Genomic DNA, 25548 nt, shown 5'->3' on the forward strand with positions numbered 1-25548 from the left:
GCTAGGTGGGCAGGATGCTATTAGCCTACTCTATAGCAAAGGTATGGTATTTCGCAGCTGAAGCAGTCCTAAGATGCTGAGATTGTCCGTGGTGTTTAAGCAGTAAGCAGGGGCAAGAGTTGACTAGCCAGGGCTAAGATGGAATTGCTCTGCAGCGATAATGTCTCCCCAAACCCCACCCAGCCCCACAGGGGATTTTCTGGGCTGAACGCAATACAATTCTGCGTGGCCTTTTGGCTAGGAAGAACGATCTCTCGTGGGAGGTTATTTTATGCATGCCAAGAAGCAGAAAATAAGTGTTTCACTCCTGTGGCTTGGGGAAAGTGTGTGGGGCACTCTGGCTCTCCTGAACTCATTGGACTGCAACCCCAGCATTGCCCCCTAGCCAACATACGAACGATAACCCAACAATGACTGAAGGGCTACAGATTTTCCCCACACCTAGCTTAGGATCTGTTTGAACAGAGTCCAAAGTCAGCCGGCGAGCTTTGTGGGAGGATTCAAACCCTGATTTCCCAGGTCAAAGTCTGACACTCTGACCTCTATGCCAGGCCGGCCTCCCAGGCGTTCTAAAGGTAAAGGTAAAGGGACCCCTGACCATCAGGTCCAGTCGTGTCCGACTCTGGGGTTGCGGCGCTCATCTCGCTCTATAGGCCGAGGGAGCCGGCGTTTGTCCGCAGACAGCTTCCGGGTCATGTGGCCAGCATGACAAAGCCGCTTCTGGCGAACCAGAGCAGCGCACGGAAAGACCGTTTACCTTCCCGCTGGAGCGGTACCTATTTATCTACTTGCACTTTGACGTGCTTTCGAACTGCTAGGTGGGCAGGAGCTGGGACCGAGCAACGGGAGCTCACCCCGTGGCAGGGATTCGAACCGCCGACCTTCTGATCAGCAAGCCCTAGGCTCTGTGGTTTAACCCACAGCGCCACCTGGGTCCCTCCCAGGCGTTCTACCTCTCAGCAAACACTTTACGTATCGGATAGTCTGCTCCTGAAGCTGTATCCATTGCAGAAAGTTTGAGGGTTGGGTCACCCACAACCGCATTCAGCTAAATAGTAGAGCTGGCAGGAACCTCTGTGCAAGGGCTCCTGTTTGGGCAACAGGGCTTCTCAGTCTCTCCTCCTCCCATGCCCACACACCCAACCCCATATCAGCTGGGTGGGGGGGCGCACTGGGAGACTCCCCCCAGAGCAGCACGCAAGGGGGGAGGAGACAGTAGGTCCTTCCATCTGGCAAGCAGAAATGCTTGTGCCAAAAGAATGCTCATGTATTTATTCATTTCATAAAATGTATACGCTGCTTTATTGTTAAAAGCAATCCTCAAAGCAGTTTACCAAAAACGATGAAGCAATAAAATTACCGATAAGCAAAACCGACCACAGTAATTTGAGACTTTCAAAAAGTTAAAAATAGATTAAAACTCGCACCAGCTTTCTAAACATCTGAGCAGGCTTGTCTAAGCAAGACTGTTTTTAGCAGCTGCTGAAAAGAGTACAGTGAAGGCCCTGCCCAATATCAATAAGCAGGGAGTTCCAAAGTTTAGACTGAGTTCTTCACAAAATGCAGAATAGGTATTATGTGGGTATCAGTATCAAAATAGCAAGACGTCGAATGATGTCCGTGGTTCACCCAGGGCAAATGGTTTGACAAACCATTATTAAAATATGGCTCAATCTGGATCAGGTGAAAGAATATCCCCATGTGTTCATGTGTTCAGTTAAAAATAATAATAATATATTCCAGTATAATAATATTCCAGGGAATATCTGAGGGGAAATGTGGGCTTATTGATCCACATTTTGATCCTAATGAAATGCTGATGATTTTTCCTTGTAACTGTACGTTTCAGGACACGAGCAAGGGAAGCTTCAGGGAAGTTTCTGTGCCATTACTAGGTTGTTAATTGAGGAGACTAAGGTGGAATCTAGGCACATATAAAAACCGCTTTGAAGCCTTTTTAAAAATACATTGAATTTTCCATAAGGCTCACCATTGCCATCTAGTGTCACATTGTATATTGCACTTAAAACACACTTAAAATGTTTTATTTGCAGCTGTATAGCTGAGTCCTAAGGCTGGATCTAGCACATCAAAAAAACTTTGCAGGAAAACACGTCGTAAACCTCATAATGGGAAATCACGTTGCTGAAAGATGGAACTCCACAGCACCATCTAGTGTCAAGGTGTTATAATGCAGATAAAACACATTTCTTTTTACTAAAGTAGCTGAGTCCCCAGATGAGCTTCTGAAAAACTCTAGAATCCATTCGTCCCTGATCTGCTGCCCGCAATTGTAATTGTAATCCCTCTATGTTGTAATCCTCCTTCCAGAGTAGCATATTTCCATTAGCAGGGCTATAGAGAATGGTTTGCATTCATTGCTAGTCCTACTCTGAGTAGACCCACTGAAATTAATAGAAGTCACCAATTTAAGTCTATTAATTTCCATGGATCTACTCCGACTGTATATTGGGCTACAACCCAGTATGAATAATATCATCAGATCAAAGTAAAGGCTTCTGGACTCGTTTGCAAGACTGATAAAATAGGCAGGTTAACATTCCTGTTGGGTGTTGACTTCGGCATTAGAATTGTGTATGCTTTGGGGTTCCAGGAATGTCTGCATAAGAGCCTTTCCCTGGTGCCCTTGCATGAGGAGGCCCTAGGAAAATGCATTCACACTGTTTCCAGGGTCCCCTTTCTATCCACTGGAAAGAGATCATTTGCACGAGGTATAAACAACCTATGCTGGGCCTAGTGCTACTTTCGGGAGAAGTTCCCACGCCTGCCTCTGGGACTGGGTGCCTTGAAAAAGTGCCTAGGTGCCCTTAACTCAAATTTCCCTGTCTTCCTACAACAAGAGCATGCGAGCCTTCCAGTGGCAAGGAGTTCCTGATCTGTGGCAGGGACTTCTGCCTAGTGCACATTCTTAACCCCACTGCCAACAAAAATGTAAGTCTAGCAAAAGCTCTCACTTCAGCTGTTCAGTATCTTTCATAGCTTGCGCCCCAAACACAGCAGCAACAACTGAGCTATTTTGTACAGACAACACCATTCAGTGCCTTGCTGGATAGCCTCAAAACATTACCTTGCTCGCTGTCTCTGATCTCCAATGTTCTCTTTGGATGGAGCTCAGATCGGCAGCGAAACAGAGGAGACGTCAGACGGCACTCGGATTCACACTCAGTTGAAGCGGGAAGTGTAATTTGAGTCACTTCAAAGCAAGATGTCGGAAGATCTCCTTCTCTTAGAGAAAACCCTCTTTTATCTTTCCCAGACCTTCTTGAGAATCCACCTTTCGGGGCCGCCACAAGCCTCATCTATGGGTAATCCATTGGTTAGGCCGTCCGCTGTATTGTACCGAACTGGGGTAGAAGGGGGGAAAGGAGCTCAGATCCACTTGCCTTCCCTCAAAGAGCAAAGCCCTCAAAGAGAGACTGACTCACTGATCCAGCTGATTCTTGCTCTCCATCCTGGGCTGTGCCCAGAGGCCGGTCCGGTGAGAGGGGAACGACTGACTGTCTTTGATCTCATGACCAGACAGTGGATGCCTCAGGGTTTTTTTGGACTCCATGAGGCTTTCGTTCACCTTGCACCATTGCAACCCCATAGGGATAGCTCAGTCAGTAAAGCATGAGACTCCTAATGTCCAGTGCTGTGGGTTCGAGCCCCACGTTGGGAGAAAGATTCCTGCATTTTCAGGGGGTTGGACTAGATGACCCTTGTGGTCCCTTCCAACTCTATGGTTGGAATCATGATTCTATGATTACAGCAGGCCAGTGGCTGTATTCTACCTCCACTGTTGGAGACAGTCTGCAGGGACACCTGTTTGGCCACTGTGAGGTGGACTAGATACTAGATACATTCAGCAGGGCTCTTCCAATTTTCTTAGTCTCCAGCACTGGGGTGTGTGTGGAGAGCAGGCAGGGGTGTGGCTGGCACGCATCCCGGGGACATGGCGCACCACCCACAGGGGCGTGGCGCACGTCCTGGGGGCGTGGCGCACTACCTGTGCCCAGCTGCCAGGGGCGGTGTGCTCCCCCTCCCCCCCTCTTCCTCTACCAGTGGTCCTGAATTTTCAGATTCCCAGGAACTGTTTCCATAGGGTGTGCTGGAAAATTTGTTTTATCCGATTTTAATCTTGTGTTTCTAAATTTTTGTAACACACCCCGGGACCTCATGACGAAGGTCAGGTAAGAAACCATAATACCTTGGTTCTTGAACGGCTTAGTTGTCAAACAAATCGGCTTCCGAAACGCCGCAAACCTGGAAGTAGGTGTCCCGGTTTGCGAACATTTTTGGGAAGCCGAATGTCCGACACGACTTCCGCTTGAGTGCAGGAAGCTCCTGCTGTCAATCGGAAGCCGCACCTTGGTTTTCGAACAGTTTTGGGAGTCGAACGGACTCCTGGAACGGATTAAGTTCAAGAACCAAGGTACTACTGTAATCCAAAAGGAATTCAAGGGCCTAGTCAGAAATCTTTTGTGGTTTTCTTTTTCTACCGTACCCTGAAGAAGACAGACCTCAAACTCTTTTTTCCTCATACTATAGGACAGAGCTTTCCAAACTGTTTGTCGCGTCACTTTAATATGTTGGCTGCAGTGTGTAGGTGTGTTGCACAAACGCTCCCTGTCTTCCTTCCAGGGCTGGAAAGGGGTTAATTTAACCTCCGGTTTGCTAGTAAAACTGAATTACATGAGTTGCAAAATGATGCATGTCTAAAAAGTGTTTCCAGCGTTCGGGACCCAAAACGTTCGACTGCTAAGGTGTTTGTCAACCAAGGTACAACTGTATGAACATTATTTTATTAATCTAGATTTTCAAGACATCCTACAAAAGAGAACCGTAAAACAAATATAAAACAGATCAAAAAGCTTTTGGGGGTTTTAATTGGTTGTTTGTAAGTCACTTTAGATCACTTTCTCAGACCCTCCAAGTGTCCCCATTTTCCAGGGACATCCCTGATTTACAGCGGCCATCCCGGTTTCTGATTTGATCCTGGAATGTCCCGCTTTTCTTTAGGACGTCCCTATTTTCATTAGAGAAATGTTGGAGGGTATGGAGTTATCCGACCCCCAAGCCGTCTGAAGGGTTTCTTCTATAAAGTGTTTAATGTTTAATGTTCCCTGTATAGGGAAGGGTTTCTTCTATAAAGTGTTTAATGTTTTATTATGTTTTTATTTTTGCTGGAAGCTGCCCAAAGTGTCTGGGGCAACCTAGTAAGATGGGTGGGTATAAATAGTTAAAATTATCATTATGGAATGGGACATCCCTATTTTTATTGGGGAAATGTTGGAGGGTATGCTTCCTACTGCCACACCACCCTCCGTAAAGGGTGTACCTTTCAGTTCTCTTTCTCTATCCCTCTCTGAACTTTTCCTAGTTCCTGACAGAAGAACAGAAGAACCACCTGCTGGATCAGGCCAGTAGCCCATCTGGTCCAGCATCCTGTTCTCAAAGTGGCCAGCCAGGTGTCCCAATAGGAAGCCCAGTAACAAGATCAGAGTGCTCTCCCTCTTTGTGATTCGCAGGCTCTCGGGAGCATACTGTCTCCAACAGTGGAGGGAGAACATAGCCATTATGGCCAGGAGCCATAGAAAGCGTCATTCTCCATGTCATCCTCAGATGGGGCAAACCATTGCTGCACGCAACATACCTGTAAGTGACGGGCCTGTTAGAGGCGTCCAGCTGGATCTCCGATCACCCCAAGGATCTGGCAACCATTTCCGCCACTGCTGCAGGCATTCCTCAAGAGGAGCGAAGCTCACCTCTCACCTCCCTTTGCTGCAAGTTACCGGATGAGGTTTGGAAATCAGGGAGGGAGGCATTTCTGCAAATGCAGTTGTGAAACAGAGGCAAATCTCGTTTGAGAGAGCTTAAACCAGATGGAGATGGTGACGCGGCCACCTAAAGTTTCCGAACATAATGGAAAATTGAGGTTATAAGAACACGAGGCTTCCGGATCAGGTCCATGGCCCATCTAGTCCAGCGTCCTCGTTCTCGCAGTGGCTAACCAGATGCCCCAATGGGAAGCCCAGCAGCAAGATCTGAACCTGAGAGGGAGCCAGTCTAACCACCCTTGGGAGGGAACTCCACAATCTGGGAGCAGCCACAGAAAAGGCTCTCGGCTGCCATCAGTTGCACCTCTGATGCCTAGGAGACTGAGCGAATAGGCCCACCCATGGATTGTAGCACCTGGGCAGGTTGTTGTGTTGTTGTTCAGTCGTTCAGTCATGTCCGACTCTTCGTGACCCCATGGACCATAGCACGCCAGGCACGCCTATCCTTCACTGCCTCTTGCAGTTTGGCCAAACTCATGCTAGTCGCTTCGAGAACACTGTCCAACCATCTCATCCTCTGTCGTCCCCTTCTCCTTGTGCCCTCCATCTTTCCCAACACCAGGGTCTTTTCCAGGGAGTCTTCTCTTCTCATGAGGTGGCCAAAGTACTGGAGCCTCAACTTCAGGATCTGTCCTTCTAGTGAGCACTCAGGGCTGATTTCTTTGAGAATGGATAGGTTTGATCTTCTTGCAGTCCATGGGACTCTCAAGAGTCTCCTCCAGCACCATAATTCAAAAGCATCCATTCTTCAGCGATCAGCCTTCTTTATGGTCCAGCTCTCACTTCCGTACATTACTACTGGGAAAACCATAGCTTTAACTATACGGACCTTTGTCGGGCAGGTTACTATAGGCAGTGGCGTAGCTAGCCTCTGCGCTGCTGGGGGCGGCGGCAGCGCAGAGGCACCCCCCTGGGGGAGGGGCACGACGCGTGCGCCGTGACGTCATCATGACGTCACGGTGCACGTGTATGCAGAAAGGGCGAATTTCCCCCTTTCCTCGCCCCCCCCAGCGGTTTTTTTGGGCGGGGGGGTGGTCAGCTAGGAAGGGGTGACAAGCGTGACACCCCCTCCTCGCTGGTCGGCCCCCCCCAGCCGAAAAAAGCGGCGGAAAGGGCAAAAAGCAGCAGAGCAAGCGCTTGAATGTGCGCCTGTTCTGCTTCCTTTCCTCGCCCCCCCAGCGGGTTTTTTTGGGCAGGGGGGTGGTCAGCTAGGAGGGGGTGACAAGCGTGACACCCCCTCCTCGCTGGTCAGCCCCTCCCCCGCCGAAAAATAGCCTCTGGAACGGGGAAAAGGCGACATGCCCCCTATTCGGGTCCGCCCGGCGGGGCGGGGTACCAGGGGGCGGCCAAAGTGTCGCCCCCCTCCCCTTGACCTAGGGGCGGCCCGCCCCCCTGCCCCCCCCTTGCGACGCCCCTGACTATAGGGCAATGTTTCCCAAACCTGGGTCTCCAGCTGTTTTTGAACTACAATTCCTACCAACCCTGGCCATAGGTCCTGCTAACTAGGGATGATGGGCAGAGGCGTAGGAAGCCTCTTGGGTGTCTGGGGCGGCGTTGCCGTGCGGAGGCACCCCCCTGGGGGCGGGGCGTCCTGATGCATGCGTCGTGATGTCACTGTCCATTCCAGTCTGGAGACTGTCCATTCCAGTCTGGAGCAGCGCCGGCTGAGAGTCCATCCTGCCGGCGCTGCTGCTCCAGCAGCAACCCGCCGAGCAAGCACCGGCTCCTGGGGCTTCCCCGCCCCTGCTGCTTTAAAGCAGCACAGATGGGGCAGCCCCATGAGCCACCGATCGCGCGGGGCAGCCCCATAGCGGCGCTGGCGGGCGGACCCTGGATGGGCCATGGGGCGGAGCGACTTGCTCGGGGCCTGCCGGCGGGGCAGAGCTGGCCCAAGTGTCACCCCCCCTCCCCTGGAACCTGGGGCGGACCGCCCCCACTGCCGCCCCTCGCAAGGCCCATGATGATGGGAGCTGTAGTCCAAAAACACCTGGAGACCAAAGTCTGGGAAAGACTGATATAGGGAGATATAATCTTTCAGCTGTTGTCTTTGTCCATGGAGTTTTCTTGGCAGGGATACTGGAGTGGGTTGCCAGTTCCTCCTCCAGGTGAGAGCTGGACCATCAAGAAGGCTGATCGCCGTAGAATTGATGCTTTTGAATTATGGTGCTGGAGGAGACTCTTGAGAGTCCCATGGACTGCAAGAAGATCAAACCTATCCATTCTCAAGGAAATCGGCCCTGAGTGCTCACTAGAAGGACAGATCCTGAAGTTGAGGCTCCAGTACTTTGGCCACCTCATCAGAAGAGAAGACTCCCTAGAAAAGGCCCTGATGTTGGGAAAGATGGAGGGCACAAGGAGAAGGGGATGACAGAGGATGAGATGGTTGGACAGTGTTCTCGAAGCTACTAACATGAGTTTGGCCAAACTGCGGGAGGCAGTGAAGGATAGGGGTGCCTGGCGTGCTCTGGTCCATGGGGTCACAAAGAGTCGGACACGACTGAACGACTGAACAACAACAATCTTTCAGCTAGCGTGGGCCCAAGCCACATAGTGTTTTAATACCGGCACAATGACCCCCATAGAAACGAACCTGCAAGTTATCACTGAATTGTTGAAACTATGAGAAGCTTTTGCCTTGATCCAATGAAGAGCTTCATGAACGTGGCTGCTTAAATGTGCATAGCATCCACTGGACCAGGACTTAAAAAGCACATCAGTGTGTGAGTGCTCTCTATCCACAGAGCATTGCACAAGATGGGTGGGTTGCCTTCACACCTGCATTCCACCTTCTAGGCTCCTGCTTGTCAAATGGGAGGTGGGAGATGGGAGATATATGTTTATATATCAATTTGAGCAGGTTCAGGGGTCTTGCTGCAGGCTCCAGTTCCTCTCGTGGTTACTCATCAACATGGTTGTGCTATTATTCTATACAAGTTGCAGAGAAAATCCAGAATGTGCGACTGGCCACATAATTCAGTTTCCTGCAAACTGAACTGTTTTCTTTTTAAAAATGCAAGTTTCTAGTCCTTATGAGTAAGTGCAAGAGGTGGTTGAGAGTGTGTGGGCAATGCATGACATGAAATCTCAGAAGTGAGAGTATTCGATGAGTAAAATCTCCAGCGGTCACAGAATGAGGAATCAGTGAAATATATAGGGAAACTCAGGACCATTTCACCTATTAAAATGGTAGCCAATGTACAACCCACATTCACACAGCGTTTCAGCCATTCCTATGTCCTTGGCTGATCATAGAATCATAGAGTTGGAAAGGAACATCTATGTCCAACCCCCTGAAATGCAGGAATATTTCACCCAATGTGGGGCTCGAACCCACGACCCTGGGATTAAGAGACTCATGCTCTCCCGACTGAGCTACCCTCTGTGCTAATTTCCCGCATTAACCAAAACAGAGCTAAACATTAATGAATTGATTAGACTTCATTAGATTCCAAAGCTTTTGATCAAATAAAATGGTGAGTGATTTTTAATGGTCAGTGAATTGATCAGTCAGGAAATGGTCATTGAATTCGTCAGTGAATTTTAATTGCAAAAGGAAAAAAAAAACATTTTTAATTGAAATGCTTCTTAAGTTTCTCTTTAACACTTAGAATTTTCAGTTACCACTCGCCAATTTTTGTAATAGGGATTCCACAGCAGCCACTAAACCAGGCATGACCAAAGTCCATTTCAGGGGCCCACCGGTCAGTTTAATCTGGCCCCTGTTGCAGTTTATTTTCTGGGGTAAAATCCTAAAAAAAACACCTCAACAACTTCAACCCCCCAAAAAGCTGAACAGCTGAACAACTTCAATCCTTAAAAAAGGTCAACAACTTTGGTCGGCTCTCACGGCCCTTCACTTCATCAAATCTGGCCCTCTTTGAAAAAAGTTTGGACACCACTGCACTAAACGGACTAGGTTTTAATTGATTAAAAACCATTTGAGCAATTAAAAATGTCCTTCCTCCTCCCAACCTCCCCGTGACCTGCCCAGTGGATATAAACGCATCAAAATTGTGTTTTGCCTCTTATGACTCAAACCTACATCATCTGGAAACTACGGGTCTATGGTGTATGTTCTCCCCCTTTGTATGCAAATATATGCAGAATTCGAATGATTACCAAACTAGGGAAGATAGGCAGCTGCCTTCTAATGTGCAGGGGTGCCAACCTGAATAAAATATTGTGGGGGCCCAGGTAAGCCCGGCCCTGCATAAGTGATCACATGACGAAGGGCACACACACCATTTGAAGGGGAATGCCCATCAACTTTGTGGGGGCCCAGCCCCCTGAAATATTTCATTGTGGGGGGGTCGAAGTCCCCACAGCCCCTAGGAGTTGGCTCCTATGCTTCTACTGAATCAGACCATTGGTTCATCTAGCTCAATGTTGTCTGCACTGACTGGCAGTCGCCTCTCCAGGGTTTCTCAGCCCAAAGCTGGAAATGAACCTGGGATCTTCTGCATGCAAAGAGCTGGAGCTGTCCTGCGCTTCCTCACCTCTCTGCATCTTTCCCCACAAGTCCCCCGTGGGTTCAGTTCACAGCATCTTGAGGTAGGGCTGGGAGAGACCCCCCTCCCTGAAACCCCGGAGTGCTGCTGCCAGTCATTGTATGATGCTGCTAAGCTAGATGAATCACCTAACTTGGCTTGGAATCAGGCAGCTTCCTATGTCCCTGTATCTTAAGGGAAGGGCTGTGGCTCATTGGTAGACTATCTGCCTAGCATGTATCAGGTCCCAGGTTCAATCCCCATCATCTCTGTGTAAGCCTGGGAGAGACACCTCTTTGAAACCTTAAGAGAGCTGCTGCTGATCAGAGTTGAGAATACTGAACTGTAAAAAAGGTAAATGACCCCTGGATGGTTAAGTCCAGTCAAAGGTGACTATGAGGTTGTGGCGCTCATCTTGCTTTCAGGCCGAGGGAGCTGGTGTTTGTCTGCAGACAGCTTTCCGTGTCTTGTGGCCAGCATGACTAAACCGCTTCTGGTGCAATGGGACACCGTGATGGAAACCAGAGCGCACGGAAACACTATTTACCTTCCGGCCACAGCAGTACCTATTTATCTACTTGCACTGGTCTGCTTTTGAACTGCTAGGTTGTTAAGAGCTGGGACAGAGCAACGGGAGCTCACCCCCTCGTGGGGATTTGAACCGCCGACCTTCTGATGGCAAGCCCTAGGCTCAGTGGTTTACACCACAGCACCACCCGTGTCCCATACTGAACCGTGTGTGTGTGTGTGTGTGTGTGTGTGTGTGTAGGGACGTGGGTGGCTGGGTCCCAGCTCCTGCCAACACACACACACACACACACACAGCAGCAGCCATGTAACTCCAAGAACATAAAGATGAGCTCTCCTGGATCAGGCCAATGGCCCATCTACTCTAAGTAACCTGTTCTCCCAGTGGCCAACCAGATGCCTGCTGGAAACCCACAAGCAGGATCTGAGACCATGAGCACTCCCCCCTCCTGAGGCATCCTGCAAGCAATACTCTCTCTGTGACTGTAAAGGCAGGGCATTGCTAGTGGCCATTGGTGGTCCTCTTGTCTCAGTGGGTAGAGAATGAGACTCTTAATCTCAGGGTCATGGGTTCGAGCCCCATGTTGGGCAAACGATTCCTGAATTGCAGGGGGGTGGATGAGATGATCCATAAGGTCCCTACCAACTCTATGATTCTCCTCCATGAATTTGTCTTTCAAAATCACCCAAGTTGGTGGCCATTACTGCCCCCTTACGGGAGTGAGTTCCACTATTTATCTATGCATTCTGTGAAGAAGTCCTTTCGATAATCTGTTCTGAACCTTCCAGCATTCAGCTTCTTGGAAGGCCCACAAGCTCCAGTATTACGAGAGAGGGAGAAAAATGTTTTCTCTGCCCACTCCCTACATGCTCTGCATAATTTTATTTAACTCTATATTTCACATTATCTGAATTGCACATTTCAGTTGAAAACTAACAGCCAGTTCTTTGACATTGGGTCTTGGGCTGTAAATATGGAGCCATCACTGAAGTTGCTTAAAAAAAAAAAGACAATTATTTGCTTGCTTATTTAGAATAGTTATATTCCACCTGACCTCAAAGGTGGGTAACTCAATAAGTGAAACTGAATGTACAATGGCAAATCATAAGATTATTTATTTTATGAAAATACAAAATATCAGAAAATAGGTCAGTGCAGGTGGAACATTATTATTCCACAAAGTCACATTCATACAACCGAGGCTGAATGCTTTTACTTATACAAATATACGTCATTCACTCTGGAAGAATAAATAAACCTGAGAAAACAAGTCCCATCTGCAGGACAGCAATCTGTTATTAAGTTAACTTTTACAAATATGTACATGTTATATAAATATTGACTGCGACGTTTTAAATAGGCTTTCCCAATGCAAAGGTGCTCTCCTAAAAATAAAAAATCAGTGACGTTTCAATAAATAATAGAACTTTAACATCAGAAATAGAAAGAATTCTATATACTGCACATTGGCTGCTGAAAGTCTGAAAGTTAAAAGGCAGTGTGTTGTCTCCGAAGGCAGTGTTCCTCAAAGGAGACGCATTTAAGTTAATGAACATGACTATATCTTACCTCCACTGATATCAGTGGGTCCCCTCTAGCCTTGGAGGCAACCCAGTATCATATTAATTTAAAAATATGTGCATTGTAAGTATCTTCAGTAAACCCTCTCCATGTCCAATTGCCTGCAGAAGAACTCAGGTGTGCCGGTGACATTTCTGAAAGATTTTCTATGACAGTGCAGCTGTCCTTCCCCCACCCCACCCCACCCCAAAAAACTTAGGGTGTTAAAATCTCTGTTCTATAGCAGCTTAGCTGTAGATTTGTACTTATTTATGGACGTCATCCCTGTGCATAGCTCCTGGGAGGCACTACGTAAGAACATAAGAGGCTGCTGGATGAGGCCCATTTGTTCCAGGCTCCTGTAGCCACAGTGGCCTCAAAAATGCCTTTGGGAAGCAGGTAAGTAGGTCCTGAGCACTCTCCTTTTCTGTGGCTTCCAGCAACTGGTATTCAGAAGCATTACTGCCTCCCACTGTGGAAGCAGAGCACAGGATCATCTATAAAGCTGAAGGTAAAGGGACCCCTGACCGTTAGGTGCAGTCGCAGATGATTCTGGGGTTGCAGCGCTCATCTCACTTTATTGGCCAAGCGAGCCAGCGTGCAGCTTCCGGGTCATGTGGCCAGCATGACTAAGCTGCTTCTGACGAAACCAGAGCAGCGCACGGAAACGCCGTTTACCTTCCCGCTGGAGCGGTACCTATTTATCTACTTGCACTTTGACGTGCTTTCGAACTGCTAGGTTGGCAGGAGCTGGGACCGAGCAACGGGAGCTCACCCCGTCGCGGGGATTCGAACCACCGACCTTCCAATCGGCAAGCCCTAGGCTCAGTGGTTTAGACCACAGCGCCACCCGCGTCCCTAGGATCATCTGTGGTCAGCCACAATATCTTTATCCTTCATGCATTTGTCCAATCCTCTTTTAAAGCCAACCAAGTTGCTGGCCATCACTGCCTCATGTGGCAGAGAGTTCCGCAGCTTAAACTATGTGCTGCCTGAATTAGTCTTGTCTTTTATCTGTCCTGAATCCCCCAACACTAAGCTTCACTCATGTTGTCCATGAGTTCTAGCATTATGAGGCCAGGGAAAATACTTATTTTCTCTGTCCACTTTCTCGCAGGGGTCAGCAAACTTTTTCAGCAGGGGGCCGGTCCACTATCCCTCAGACCTTGTGGGGTGCCAGACTATATTTTGAAAATTTTTTTTGAATGAATTCCTATGCCCAGAGATGCATTTTAAATAAAAGCACACATTCTACTCATGTAAAAACACCAGGCAGGCCCCACAAATAACCCAGAAATGCATTTTAAATAAAAGGACACATTCTACTCATGTAAAAACACACTGATTCCCGGACTGTACACAGGCTGGATTTAGAAGGCGATTGGGCCACATCTGGCCCCCGGGCCTTAGTTTGGGGACCCCCGGTCTATTATGTCACCTCCAACTTGCCTTCTCTTAGACCTGAAAATTCCCAAGCGCGGCAAACATTCCTCATCGGGGTGTCACCCTGAGTAAGCCGTGGCTACAGGTAATTTGCTGCAGGCAAGACTGGCTCATTGAGGCTTACTGCGGGAAAACTATCCCACCCCCAGGCAGTGGCTCTACACTGGGAAAGGGCCACTAATCTAAATATGCCGCAGGGAACTCCCAGCATCATCTCCCCCCTGAAAGGTGTAGATTCCATCGTCACCCAGTGACCTACCGGGAAAATAGAACCCAGGGGTGGAGTTATGCAGTTGAAGAGGAGGAACCGTGCAAATGAAAGCTGGCTTGGTTTTCTGCGGCTTCCAGTGATGGTTTTCCAATAGGAGTAGGCAAGTTGACTGCAGCCTGAGACATGGTCCAAAGAGGGCACATGTGTCACCTGCAACCGTGGGTTTACCAGCCTTTTTTTGTTTGCGAGGGGCAAATGTAGCCCCTTTCCTTTCTCTCTTATGCATTGCAGAGGGTTGGACCGGATCATCCTTGGGGTCCTCTTCCAGCTCTACAGTTTCCTATGGTTCTACGACTAGCTGCCGCTTCGTTCCCATGGGAAAGCCACTTGGGTTGGAAGTAAACAGGTGAATGGATGATTCCCGCTCACCCCTCTTTAGATCACACAAACAACTTCTGCCTAGCAAAGGGAAGAGCATTTGCCTGTCAAAATCACATGCCGGCGGCTGTGGGGCTTCTGCTCATTCTGCAACATGCAGCGATTTAGTCAGGTAGGGGATATTGAATCACTGCGGGAAAATCACTGGGCTATGATGGATAGCCATCCTCAGCTGGCCTCTGCTGATGCCCTGCAGTAACCTCTGAAGTGGATCTTTCCCAAGGATCTATTGCTGCAATCAAAACAGCAACAGCCCTTCAAACTCTGGTCTCTCCCCCCCCCCCTTTATAATTTGTGCAATCTTAACTCACTCCCTACATTGTATGTTGTATAGACATGGGCGTAGCCAAGGGGGGGCAGCCTCCGCCCCCCATAACCAATACAAATCAATACAAATCTGAGGTTCTGCCCACCCCGAACAAAGGCCTGCTCCCCATGTGTATAGATGATATAGTTTCAAAGTGTAGCAAACCAACCGAGAGAAAAGTGTTCCTGTCCATGTGCAAAGTACATTCTGTGTCGGCAACACACAAGTTTCCTCAGCGGAAAATATAGGAGGCCCCTTTGTGCAAAGTGCCAGTTGAGGAAAAGGCAGTGAATCTCTGCCCCTATATCGTTCCTCTTCTTAATGCTGCCTTCTGTCCCACTCTTCTTGAATTCTGGGTCTCAGGCCTGGCAACAGCCTATACTGCACTGAGCCTGGAGACAGGAAATAAAAGCTGGGAGGCAAGACTGGAGAACAAGCACCCTAGCTCAGTGGTTAGAGCATCTGCCCCGCATGGAGAGGACCCCAGGTTCAGTCCCCACCATCTTCAGGTAGTGTTGGGAGAGAGCAAGAGACCTAGCCCGAGACACTGCAGAGGTGCTGGCAGTCAAGGTAGACAAAACTGAGCTAGGTGGCCTCCGCTATAAGGCAGTCCACGGTGTCCCTAAGTCAGCAACAAAGGACCGTAATCTGTGTTTTGAAACATGACACCCGAAGGCCTCTTCATGCCTTGAGGGCACCGCTTCTGCATTTGGGCTGGTCTTGCACGCAGATGCCTTCTGAGTTATTATTGTCTTTCGGAGAGGCTGATGAAATTCCATGTTTCTTTTCCTTTTTGAAAACAACACGCTTTTGATGAGTCAGTCAGAAAGCTGCAGCCGGCTTAGTCCTGTTTCTCTTTTTCTGACGCTCCGCCCCTTTCCCTTTAGCAAGGTGCTTTCTGAAGGCCTTTGCCAAATCGCCAATGAGCTTGGAGTAGTTCCGGAGCACCCGGCAGCCGTCAATCTTTTGCTGGAAGGCTGAAGGGCCCGTGGGTCTAGCTGGGAGGGTGATGGCGGGCAGAGTCAGGCCCTGCAGGCAGAGGGTGCACCGAGTGTTGGTGACCAGGCCGCTCACTTGTTGCTGGGCTTTTTCCAATAGGCCGTGCAATGCCTCGCGGGGACCATTCAGGCTGCTTTGCTGCTCTCGGATGAGCAAGAGGGAATCTTTCAAACAGAGTGCTATTCTGTACAGTTCCTGCAGCATATGATTCTGTGGTTTCCTAGCGATATTGCTATCTGGGAACCAGGGAACTGGCGTCATGCTGCAAAGCTGGTCCGCATCTTGCATCAAGCCCATATGGGTCAACTAGAGACAAAATCAGAGGCATGTCAATTACTGTATTGGCATATTGATGAAGACTGGCTTCCCTTCTTTGAATATATTATCTTCCCATATCCCTCTGGCTTCCTGTTCATCACTACGGTGGGGGTATTTAAATCCCACCTGCAGGGCCGACGCGTCCATTAAGGTGAACTAGGCAATTGCCTAGGGCGCCAAAATGGAGGGGGAACTGGCCAGGCTTGGGCGGGGGGGCGGGGGGGGGGGCTAGCAGCAGCTTCTCCGCAGGCTTTGGCGGGACGCGGGCGGCGGGGGGCGCCAGAAGGTGGTCTGCCTAGGGCGCAAGAAACCCTAGCACCGGTCCTGCCCACCTGATATTCAGTGAAGTATTATTGTAATTTGGCGCACAGGTTTGCTGCTGTTATAGTTCATTCTGCAACTCTGCGTTGCTTTTTCTTCGTTAGTTACCTGCTTTTTCGGTGCCTACATGCTTTTGTTTATAACACTCAAAAAAAGAAAGTTCAAAAAGTCATTTTTGGCATATGTCTTTTAATTCAAACCAACAGAGGCTGGTCTAGCCCTGTGGATCACTCGGCCGGTAGAGCGTGAGACCCTTAATCTCAGGGTCGTGGGTTCGAGCCCTACATTGAACAAAAGATTCCTCCATTGCAAGGGATTAGACTAGGTTACCCTCATGTTGCCTTCCTATTCTATAATTCTGTGGTTCTATTAGGGCAAATAGGGTGCTTACCATCTCAACTTCAGTCTGCCCTCAGCCAGCACCCACCTGTCTGCCTTCTTATTTGCAACCAATCCAGGGGGTTGGGACTTGTAGTTTGCTAAGGGTGCTGAGAGTCGTTAGGCAGCTCCCTCTCCCCCTCTCAGATCTACAATTCCCAGAGTTCCCTGTGAAGAGGGACTGATTGTTAAACCACTCTGGATTGCAGCTCTGAGAAGGGAATATGGGTCTCCCAGCAATTCTCATCATCCTTCACCAAGGCTGGCCGGCCCACCTATTAGCCCTGCTGAGGCAGTTGCCTCAGGTGGCAGGCTGGGAACAGCTGGGTGTACAGCAGATCTGAGGAGCCTCCGTAGCCACCTGCCAAATATTCGTTTTCTCCTCTTCTGCTGCTCTTCCCTCAGAGGAGTGTGTCATTTGCCGCCACCTGGCAAGAGCAAGGCCAACTCCCCTCCAGCCTCCTTTTCTCTCCCCCGCTACCATCAATGTGCCAGGGCTTTCCTGGGCCACCTCCAGTCACCTGAGGTGGCAGCAGAGATATAGGCAGCAGTGGCAGATTTTCTTTTTTCTGTTAAGCAGCAAAATGTCTTCGGCTGGCCCTGCCCTTGACAAACTACAGTTCCCAGAATCCTCTGGGGGGGAAGTTGTGTCTGTCTGAGTGGTCTCATAATGCTTTGAATGTCTGGTGTAAATGTGGCCTTAGTCTCAGGGTTGCCCTTGTAGGACTCAGGTGGAATCTACACACAGATAAAAACGGTTCTGAAAATGCTATTTTTAAAAAGCGTTTTAAAAAATACATTGAATTTACCGTACGGCTCACCATCGCCATCTAGTGTCACATTGTATATTGCACTCAAAACACACGTAAAACGTTTTATTTGCAGCTGTATAGCTGAGCCCTCAGTAGGGGACGGAACTAGAATTTGTTGGCGCCGCCTGTCGTTGGCTCTGTCGCCACCTGCTGTTGGCTGTGCTGTCTTCCTCCCTACACCAATCCCACTGGGCGCCAGCCATCGCTGATTCAAACAGCTGATATCGCCAAAATGTAGGGCAAAGCAAAGAAAATCTGAAGAGGGCAGGATTTCTCTACCACTGGGGTTGCTGGAATGAGCAACAGCAGCAGGGAAACAGGAAGCGCAGTAGGAAGTATGTCATAGAACAGCAACTTCCTGTTATGGTGTGACAGAATGTGGCCTTCTGTGTCAGGCTAGCCATGAGGCAGGTTGTTGATTGTCCCCCAGATGTGTGTCAGAGCACAAGTGTGGGTTGTATAAGAAGAAGAAGAGGAGGAGTTTGGATTTGACATCCCGCTTTATCACTACCCGAAGGAGTCTCAATGCGGCTAACATTCTCCTTTCCCTTCCTCCCCCACAACAAACACTCTGTGAGGTGAGTGGGGCTGAGAGACTTCAAAGAAGTGTGACTAGCCCAAGGTCACCCAGCAGCTGCATGTGGAGGAGCGGGGACGTGAACCCAGTTCACCAGATTACGAGTCTACCGCTCTTAACCACTACACCACACTGGCTTTGTGCGGGAATACAGATGAACAGAAATGGCAGGGCTAGCCCTACCCTTAGGCAAAGTGAGCCAACCACCTCAGGCGGCACATACTGGAGTGCAACAGTAGTGACTTCTTGCTCCTCTTAATCCATTCTCCTCTGATTTGTATGTTCAGTCCTGCTGCCTCCAGTGGGTTGTAACCGATGCTAGTCCTACTTGGAGCAAAACCACTGGAATCAATGTATCTATGTCTGTCATTATTGTTAATTTCAATGGGTCTACTCTGAGGGGGACTAACATTGACTACAACCCAGTATCCTGTCCTCAGGGTTGAAATAAGATCCAGCTACCTGTATTATTGGTTGCCAGAGAAATGCTTCTTTCCGGTGCTTTTCTGGAAGTGAGGAACATCTGAAGGGAACTGTGATTTGGACTGCAGTCCTAACCCTGTTTATCTGGGAGTAAGTCCCACTGAATTCAATAGGACTGGCTTCTGAAGAGGGGTGTGGGGAAATTCTGATGGAAACAGGGAGTGGAAATTGCTAAGGTTGGTTTCAGTCCGCAAACAAGATGTGTTTACATTCCTCACCACCAACACACTTGCATTGTTTCGTTGGCACTGAAATTGATGTGGTGGAATAACATTATGACAATATTATTATCATTATTATTATTATTATTATTATTATTATTATTATGCCAATGGAAGACAGCTTGGAGTCGTTCAATGGCATACAGAAATGTGTTTTGTGCAAAATTAGAAGATGACCCACTACAGTATATCAAATAATAATTAACAATAATATTAATTGCCTGCAATTCACCCTGAAGCCCAACAATTAAAACAGCATGTCGAAAACAGCTTACACCACCAGAAATGAAGTGGGTTCTAAAAATATCCATCTCAAGTGTCGAAAGTCAGAGTAAAGAGGTGTATCCTATGTAATTGAGCACACAAAAGATCTAAATTATGTAATTCCGCTACAGCGGGACAGATAACATCGTTTTTGCAGAAGGCAGACTGCAACAGAATGTAAACAGAGTTGTATGTGAGGAATACAGGGGTAGGGTAGCAAGTGATTCCTTCTTACACTCCTACTTCCGAGTAGGCATTGCTCTGTTAGATCCCCTTGTAGGATGTCTTAGTGAATAAATCCCAGTTTACTTACATAGGACATGTAGAGTTTCCGAGCAGGCCTTCTCATCGACATAACCAGTCGCTTTGTTTGGAGGAGGGTCTCTGAACCTGCAAAGCACAGTTGGCAGGAGCTGGAGCTGGAATTCACCTGCGTCACGCCCAGGAGAACGAGTGGGGTCACCACGACTGGATGAGAAGATAAAGACAAGGAGCAAGTGAGAAAGGCAGGGTCCCCGGAAGACGGATGTCTCCAAAGTCCCAAGGCAAGCAGACTTGGGAGCCATTCAGCGATATATAGAAATGCATTTTGCACAAAAAATTTGAAAGTTTTGCCATTAAAAATAATCAGCCAAGCATTGTTCCTCCATAGGGTTGCCAGATCTGCTTCCAAAAAATAGTGGACAAGCGGGGGGGGGGGGGTAAAATTAAATTATATATTTTCTTACAAACATTTTAACACGTATTAAAATACCATTTCATCATAAAGCTTTTGAATAAAAAAAAATGTCCACTATTTTGTGAAAAAAAATACTGAACATAATTCACATAATATTTTGTGGGGGAAAATAGTGAACACAACCCTATTCTTCCATGAGCACAACAGCAGCCAAGCAATCTTTTGAATTTATCCGCAAAAAGAAGAAAAAGAAGAGTGGATTTGATATCCCGCTTTTCACTACCCGAAGAAGTCTCAAAGCGGTTAACATTCTCCTTTCCCTTCCTCCCCCACAACAAACACTCTGTGAGGTGAGCGGGGCTGAGAGACATCAGAGAAATGTGACTAGCCCAAGGTCACCCAGCAGCTGCATGTGGAGGAGTGGAGACACAAACCCGGTTCCCCAGATTACAAGTCTACCACTCTTACCCACTACATCACACTGGCTCAGAGGTTTTCAACCTTTTTGAGTCCACGGCTCCCTTGACCAACTGCGTTCTTTCTGTGGCACCCCTGTGGGGCTCAGGACCCCAGTTTTGTCACCCCTAGCCTGCAGCCCCACAACCTTTTTCGAACACCCTCCCCCACCATGGAGCGTTCCCTCAGCCTCCTCTCTTCTCCCCTCTCCTTGGGAGTCCTCTGGGCAGCTGCCGCCGCTGCCGCCACTGAGCTAATCCCCCACTCTGCCCCAAAGAGCGGCGCCTCCTCACACTGCCCCACAGGGGCCTGGTAAAAGAGGATGCCCCCAGCCTTAGTGGCCCAACGGAGACTGGGCAAAGGTGAACATGAGGCCAGCACCTTACCCTGGCAGGTGGCAGTGGCAGCAGCGAGTGCTGCCAGGCCTGCATGGCGGAAAGGCTCCCCTTCAGCACCAGGCACTCAGCAACCAGGTAGGCCTTGCAAGGGCAAGAAAAGCCAGCACAGCACCTGTCTCCCACTTGTCTGTCCATTCCCAACAGTAAGGGCTGGTGGACTGGCTGGCTGGCCTCGCTCACCCACTTGCTTGCTTACTCTTGTTGCATTGGGCAAAAGGCCCTTCTTCACTGCTACACTCTGAGGCCGCCTCAGCTCTTGGCAACCAGCCCCAGAGGCACTATTTGCCTGGAGAGCTTGTAGCCAGGGCTGCTGCAAATAATAATAATAATAATATTTTTTTTATTTATACCCCGCCCTTCCCGATCAAAACCGGGCTCAGGGCAGCTAACAACAAACATTAAAACATTGATTAAAAACGAGTTTAAAAACAGCATAAATGTGGCATCACCAGGGCTAACTGGCCAGATTAATCCTGCTGCAAGGGCCAGCAAGGAGACCAGGGGAGAAAATTAATGTGGGGTCTCAGTAGGGTTTCTTCATAGAAAAAGGAGGAGGGTAAAGGAAGAAAGATCTGGCTAAGTTGAAGGCCAGGAGGAATAGCTCTGTCCTACAGGCCCTGCGGAAGGAGATCCAAGTCGTGCAGGGCCCTAGTCTCGTGGGACAGAGCATTCCACCAGGTCGGAGCCATCACTGAAAAGGCCCTGGCCCTGGTGGAGGATAATCTGGCTTCTTTAAGGCCCGGGACCCTTAAGCTATTATTATTCGTGAACGAAGAGTCATGCAAGCCTTTGGGGACACGAGAGGGCATCAGAGGAGGGAGGGAAGATAAAGGACAGAGGCTAGTGTTGCCCGCGGCACTCCTGACCATCATTCAAGGCTCCCTAGGGTGCCACGGCACACTGGTTGAAAACCACTTCATAAGCGTTTCTGACTGGCCCACTGCTGGGGGTCATTAGATATTTCTAAAGCAGGTTGACATTTCTCCACAAAGGAATAATGGGTTGAGGTCTCAAGATAACTACATGGTGTGTTGGTGGGTGCATGTTATATGCATGCATGTATGTAAATATTACATGTATGTGCTGTATGTATATATATATATTCCTTTTATATTCCACCTTTCCTCCGAGGAGATCAAGGTTATGTACATGGTTGTTCTCCTCCTCTCCATATTTTATCCAAACAACAACCCTGTGAGGTAGGTTAGGCTGAGAGTGAGTGTTGGACCCAGTGAGCTTCAGGTCCCGGTCCAATGCTCTAACCACTACATCACACTTTTTGTGTGTGTAGACATGTATGTAATAGACATGTAACACACATACTGATGGTTCTACTGGAATAATTTGCGCTTGCAAATGAAGCAAAAGTGGCAATTAAAAACAGTAGTGGCATAGATTTAAAGCACACGACTGCCCCAAAAGAATCCCAGGCATTGTAGTTTACCCTTGCAGAGCTAGAATTCCCAGAACTACAGTTCTCAGGATTCTCTGTGGGGGTGGGAGAAATGTGCTTTAAATACCTCTGCATACAGAACATCCCTCTCTCTGTACCTGAAAGCTGCTATTTGTCCGATTGGGCACTTGTAGAATACATCAAGGATGTGAAACCACTAAGCTTCCATATGTATATCTGCATTCCTGGCTGTGGCTGATGGGAGTTGTGGTCCGAAAAATCTAGAGGGCACCAGGTTGGGGAAGGGAGCTCAAAGTATTTCAAAAGCTGGGCACAGTACTTGTTCCCTATGGATTCTGTTTCCAGCATCTTAGATGTAAACAGCCACGACACGCAGAGGAGCATACCAGATGCTGGGAACGAAACAATGCAGTGGGTCATATCCCATGCCAGTCCTACTCAGAGTAGACCCATTGAAATTAATGGATATGGCTCACCTTGGCCCATTAATATCAGCAGGTCTGCTCTGTGTAGGACTAACTTTGGCTACAACCCTCTGCACTTCAGCCATTCCATTTATCTGCCTAGCTCTGTCTTGTTACAGGTAGGTAGCCGTGTTGGTCTGCCGTAGTCAAAACAAAATTAAAAATTAAAAAAAAATCCTTCCAGTAGCACCTTAGAGACCAAATAAGTTTCTTCTTGGTATGAGGTATCTGAAGAAGTGCGCATGCACACGATAGCATCGTCACGAAGAGTCGGACACGACTGAACGAATGAACAAGGTGCTACTGGAAGGAATTTTTTTATTTTTATTTTTTATTTTGTTTTAGCTCTGTCTTGTCACCTCGTTAACAAACAAACAAACAAAAAACTGTTAGAACTGAGTGGCACAAATGGAAAGAGGAACTTGAAAAAGAGCAGGGAAAATTAAAAGACACAGAAGAGGCCAGCATCCCAGGCAAAAGGAAGGAGAGAGCGAGATTCACCACGTACCGAGACAAACGCCAATCACCCGGGGCTTCCACACCATGCTCAGACCGCCACGGGGTTGTTGAGCCAGCCACTGCTTCCTTCACGAATGGCTCAATGAAGGTGGAAGCTGATTCTTCCTCCCAACCCCACCCTGCTTGCTGATTAGCCAAACTCTGCTTTCAGGGTGTGACATTGCGTGGTGGAAAGAAAAGAGAAGGGGGGGGGGGAGAAAAAGAAGAAGCACCGTGGACCAGCCTCAATGAGTCTCTCAATGTGCGGTCTCCCACAGGAAACACATCCTGCCCCCGGGTCTTCGAATTAAGTTCCTCGAGGTCCTCGTGTTTCGTGGGTGCCAGCTACCCAATACAGTTATCTTGCCAGTGTCTAACTGGGTTGCCGAACCCCACTTCTCATGGTAGCAGAGCTCCGACGATTGGGTGTCAAAACCAGGGGGGTGGGCAGGCGGTTATAACTCAAAGCAGTGGTTGACTTTTGCCAACCTGGGGTCCATGTTTTGGACAGCTATTCCCATCATCCCAGCCAACATGTCAAATTTAGACTATAGCACCCATCGTAACAGCCATGCTAGCTGAGGCTGATGGAAGTTGTAGTCCAAAAAACACTGTACTGAGACCCATTGTCCAAGCTCAGCTTACCCACTATATTATCAAATATAATTTATCGCAGCGCTTGCATGCGAGATTTATAGTCGCATCGTCTCAAAGTGGTAACAGACCACAACAAATAGATAGCTCTTACTTTGTTGTTGTTCAGTCGTTCAGTCATGTCCGACTCTTCGTGACCCCATGGACCAGAGCACGCCAGGCACCCCTATCCTCCACTGCCTCCTGCAGTTTGGCCAAACACATGCTAGTCGCTTCGAGAACACTATCCAACCATCTCATCCTCTGTCGTCCCCTTCTCCTTGTGCCCTCCCTCTTTACCAACATCAGAGTCTTTTCCAGGGAGTCTTCTCTTCTCATGAGGTGGCCAAAGTATTGGAGCCTCAGCTTCAGGATCTGTCCTTCCAGTGAGCACTCAGGGCTGATTTCTTTAAGAATGGATAGGTTTGATCTTCTTGCAGTCCATGGGACTCTCAAGAGTCTCCTCCAGCACCATAATTCAAAAGCATCAATTCTTCGGCGATCAGTCTTCTTTATGGTCCAGCTCTCACTTCCATACATCACTACTGGGAAAACCATGGCTTTAACTATACGGACCTTTGTCGGCAAGGTGATATCTCTGCTTTTTAAGATGCTGTCTAGGTTTGTCATTGCTTTTCTCCCAAGAAGCAGGCGTCTTCTAATTTCGTGACTGCTGTCACTATCTGCAGTGATAATGGAACCCAAGAAAGTAAACTCTCTCTCTTCCTTATTTTAAAGTATTTTTTACCCTGCTGTTCAGCCCAAAAGGCTCCTGGAGCAGTTTTACATAAGATCGATAACAAACAAGGCAGTCCGTGCCTAAAGGCCCACAATCTAAAAAACTTAGTTGGTCTCTAAGGTGCTACTGGAAGGAATTTTTTTATTTTGTATCCACTACAGCAGACCAACACGGCTACCTACCTGTAACTAGAAGATAAGGCTATTGATTGTGGCTACTAGTCACGGTGGCTTTGCTCTGCCTCCATGGTTAGAGGCAATAATGCTAAATATCAGTTGATGTCGATCACAGGAGCAGAGGACGTTCTTGTGTTCGGGTCCCACTTGCGGGTTTCCTACAGGCATCCAGTTGGCCACTGTGAGAACAGGCTGCTTAGACGAGATGGGCCATTGGCCTGATCCAGAAGGCTCTCCTTAAAGTTTTTATGCACTGGGAAGTGTAGGGTGACACTTGCTTGGACACAATGTTTGGCTAGCCTCCCTGCAAACAAACCAGAGTGAATGCACATTAAATAGCTAACTTCATCAAATCTCCCTGCAAACAAATAAGGATGGATGCTCAATAAACACCAGGTCATCTGGAGTCCTCTTCCATTGCCTCTGCATGAGCTTTCCTGCCTGTACAGCTGCGGGGAAATGAGTGCAACACTACTGTCTACTTTGAAATTTCCACCACCAGCCTGATGGCGGAAGCAGGTAGGTGTTCCTCCTCCACTGGTCCAGTTTCTTAAAAACTGCAAGACAGCAAATCTGCTGTCGGGATCTCTTTTCCAAATAGTTGTTTTGACTCATGGACTGGTTCTATGCAGTTTCAGAATCTCACATTGGGAGCCTTGGTAAAAAGCTGAGGTGGGAGAAGCAACTAAAAGACTCCCTGGCGGTTTGTGGTCTGTTTCCACTCTGACTAGGCAGCCGTCTATGTACTGATGAAATTTCTGACACAATGGGCAAACAGCTCCTTTATCTATCTGGGCATCGTTTTGCTGGCTTGGCATATATGGGATGGAAAGCCACTACATTGACACAATGGAGGGAACAGCAGCATTTAGCTCCCCAATCTCCTGACCTTTTCCTCCCCAG

General features: G+C 48.4%; 1 pseudogene; it reads right to left on the bottom strand.

The window, feature by feature from the left end:
* Positions 1-15496: 15496 nt before the first annotated feature.
* On the bottom strand, positions 15497-23144 carry LOC117039091 (annotated as a pseudogene).
* Positions 23145-25548: the final 2404 nt, after the last annotated feature.

The sequence above is a fragment of the Lacerta agilis genome, chromosome 17, assembly GCF_009819535.1.
Source record: "Lacerta agilis isolate rLacAgi1 chromosome 17, rLacAgi1.pri, whole genome shotgun sequence".
Taxonomy (NCBI): domain Eukaryota; kingdom Metazoa; phylum Chordata; class Lepidosauria; order Squamata; family Lacertidae; genus Lacerta; species Lacerta agilis.